Below are 3,992 nucleotides of genomic sequence, written 5' to 3'. Positions count from 1 at the left end.
CATTTTACTCTAGATTAGTTCATTTGTCTTCCCAGGTTTCTTTGAAATTGTCCTTTTCATCATTTCTTATGACATAATAGTATTCCATTATATTCATATGCCATAATTTGTTCAGCTATTCCTCAATTAATGAGCTTCTACCTTCCTTCCTTCCAGTTCCCCATCACTGTAAAGAGCTGCTATATTTTTGTACATAAGAGACTTGCTGGATGATAGGCACATACATGCATTGTTGATAGAGCTGTGAATTAGTCAAACCATTCTGAAAAACAATTGGAAATATGCCCTTGAAGGGACTACGCTGTGTGTATTCTTTGACCCAGCTCTATCACTACTAGGCCTATCCCCCAAAGAGTTCAAAGAAAGAAGGACCTAGAAATTTTCATAGAAACCAGAAGCCAGTGAAGGATGCTAAATGCAATCCCCTGTTATTTGGCATATTTTCATTCATATGAGGGAAGGCGTTGTGATAACTTTAAATATGTAAGCGCAAATACGCCTTACTTTATCACATGACACAAGGATAACACCTGATATCTAGAGGGGCATGATAAATCTGTGACCTAGACATCTGCCTCTTAGGTAAGAGATCTTGAGATGATAGTCAGTGGAAGAAGAGGATTATGTGAAAGGCTCCCTCCTGACTCCAAAGCTACATTATTCTAGGCTCTTGTTCCTCCTCTCAGTTTGATGTGGTTACCCCAGGGACATTGCTCAAGAAGGTGGGAAAGGGCCAGCCATTTGATAGGAAATGGCAAGGCCTTGTTTTAATGCAATTAATCTCCTAACTGTCTGTTACAAGTAGATAGGTGCTAATTGACCAAGAAGCTGAAAGTTTCCAGCAAGAAAAAGAAAGGGCCCATGTCTGGTGCAGAAATAGCCTAAAGAAAGAGACACTGGACCCCTAAAATGAAATATTTTTTGGAGTACCACAGATTTTCCTTTTTAGATAACCATTGTTTTCGTATTAAAATTAGGTTTAAACTTTAAAATCAATAAGTTTAGATACTATTAACTGCAGCTTTTTATAGAAAGTCCACAAATGTTCATTGTGACAAGTAAACTATACCTTTTCTTAAAGGAGTTTTTAAAAAAATACAGTTGTACAAATTGCATTTTTTTAAAAAGCAAATTAATTTTACTTCAATCTAATTTGTGTACAAAAGCTTCTAAATATTCATCAGATGTTACTAGTGAATAAAAAAATTCCTTTTGAAATACTTTCTGAATTAAGTATATAGGGTTCGAGGCTGAACCTGTGATTTTATTGCTTTGGGGAATGCCTAGGTAAGAGTTTCTCTAACAGTATATAGTCCAGTGATTCCCAAAGTGGGTGCCACCGCCCTCTGGCGGGTGCTACAGTGATCCAGGGGAGCAGTGATGGCTACAGGTGCATTTGGAGGTGGTGATAATATGTGACAGGGCGCGCTAAGTAATATTTTTTTCTGGAAAGGGGGCAGTAGGCCAAAAAAATTTGGGAACCACTGGTATAGTCTAACGTCTTATCTGCAACTTCTAGTTGGAGATACCCTACCTAGAGCACTGAGATGTTAAAGTATTTGGTGAGGGTCCACAGCCATTATGTTTCAGTGAGGGGACTTGAATCCAGGTCTCCTTTACTTTGAGACCAGTTCACTAGCCACTACATTATTTGACCTCTCAAATATTGTAAAAGTTATACTTGGCAAATGGACACCAAGAAATAACATGATGTCTGCTTATTACCATTACATGGTGAAGAATAATGTCACATCTTAGATGGTCAATTTATAGCTTTTCATCACTTCAAGTTTTCATAGCAATGGGATAATATTCATGCAATTCAGTCTTTTGGAGATGCCAGTAGAATTTGAACTCTTCAGTCAGGAATCTTGTATTTTCTTTGTGAGTCACATTTGGCTTTTTACTGTAACTGCTTCCATCTGCAGCAGTATAATTTAAAATGAGATTAAATCACTTCATAATTTTTTTTCTTTAGCCACGTACTATTAAATTAGGAGATTAAAAAAAAATAGAAGTGCTTCCTTACTGATCCTTATTTGAAGTGTGGTTCCTAAATGGAATAACTGCAAAACAATGCCAATAACAATAATCATCTTATGTTTCATTTATTGTCAGTTTTGTTTTATTTCAGTTTTATAAATGCTTTTTGTTTCATATCACATTCATTTCTCAATATATGCCCTTACTCACTACATTGACTCTTCTTTTGAAGCAGAGGGAAAAAGTTAAGCAAAACTAATCAACTAATCAACAAAATAGTTTATACAAAATTCTACATGCAGAATCCTCCTAGTCTGTCTACCCAAGAGAAATGTAATTCATCACTTCTTCTCTGAGACCAATATTAGTCACAGAGAGAGTTTGGTTGTTTTAGAGTTGATCTATTTATATTATTATAGTCATGTGTATTCTAGTTCTGCTTTCTTCATTCCATATCAGTTCATAAATTCTTTCTGTTTCTCTGAATTGCTCATACTTGTCATTTTTTACTGAACAAATTCATATACAACAATTTGTTCAGCTATTCGGTGTGAAGCCCACTGAAGAAAGCAGCCATGCTTGCCTGAGATTGCTGGCGAGGCCTCAGTCTCTTACACAAAGGCACTGCTCCTCTCTGCCAGAGGTCATCATTAAACCCTGAGTGCCCCTTCACTCTGAAGAGCAAAGAAGTCCTTGTGTAACAGTGAAAAAGGGCCAGTAATGGATGTTTGATAGATAGGAGATAGAGAAAGTCTATGTGGTGAGTCTCTCTTCCAACACTCCTGTGGGGCCGAGTATACTTTGGGAGACTTTAAGGGGGGCCACCCCTAAATTGGATGACCTGGATGGTCCTGCCACCCCACAGGAGTTGGGAGCAAAGCTTTCCTATAAGACAAGGTATGTGGTACCCCAATCTGATTCTGAATAAGGATGGGGTTCACACAAACTTCCCCCCAATCAGTTAAATTCACAGCAGGTGGTCCGACTTCAAGATGGAGGCAGGCAGACCAAGCTGTGGTTCCCTCTCCCTAGTCTCTCGGGCACTCTGGAATGCTGTCTGATTGACGGATGGGTTTTATTATTCACAATTCAGGGATTGGGGAAAGGGGTGAAGGGCAGAGGGATTTTGGGGTGCCCTCTTCTCTATTTCTATGGGGTCTGTCACTTAAGAGGGAATCCTAATGGTTCCTACTCCTAAGCTTCTCCCTCCCCCCCTCTTCTATTTCTATTTTTCTGTTTCTATCGTTTTCTATAATTTTAAGTTTTGACTGAAAAGGGTCTCTCAGCAAGGTTGGGTAATGGGTGAAGGGAGAGTAAGAGACTAAGAGATTGCTCCCAAAATGGAGTCCAAACTTAGCTGACTCGATGGTTGAAGTTTTGATGGGTGAGATGCAATGGAATGGCTTTGATCAGGGAATCAGAGTTTCAATTACCAAAAGAAAGCTCCTCAGGAAGCCCTCAGGACTGGATTTGAGCTGGGTTGTCCACCTCTTCCCTCTCTCAGTCCTTCGCCCGAAGCCCTCTCCTCTTCTTCCTCCTCAGAGAAATTCCCAGAATCCTCTCTGGTCTCAACTGTCTGCAACTGTCAGCAATTGTCTTCTCTGGCTTCTTTGGTCCCATCCCCCTTGCACAAATCCCATTCTTACACTTGTAACATCATGACTGAAAGTACCAAACCTGCCTTTCTCCAAGAACAGATTAGCAATCACTGTTTCTCAACTTGCTTATGTCTGTAATAACAACCCTGGTAACATTCATGTGTGAAGTCATTTTCATGAACATCATGTGTGAGAAAGTAACACCCCCCAAGAATGTTGTAATGCTTCATATTTTATCCTCTATAAAATTCTTTCTCTTTGTCATAATAAACAAAGATCACAGCCCCCAGTCATGGTGCCATGATTCTTCCACTTGGTCCTTCTCAGGCATGCTGGCCCTTAATCATTCCTTCTTCCTTATCTCACTCTAGCCCAGTGATGGGCAACCTTTTGAGCTTGGTGTGTAGAGTA

This window comes from Gracilinanus agilis, chromosome 4 (assembly GCF_016433145.1).
Source record: "Gracilinanus agilis isolate LMUSP501 chromosome 4, AgileGrace, whole genome shotgun sequence".
NCBI lineage: Eukaryota > Metazoa > Chordata > Mammalia > Didelphimorphia > Didelphidae > Gracilinanus > Gracilinanus agilis.
This window is presented reverse-complemented; position numbering follows the sequence as displayed.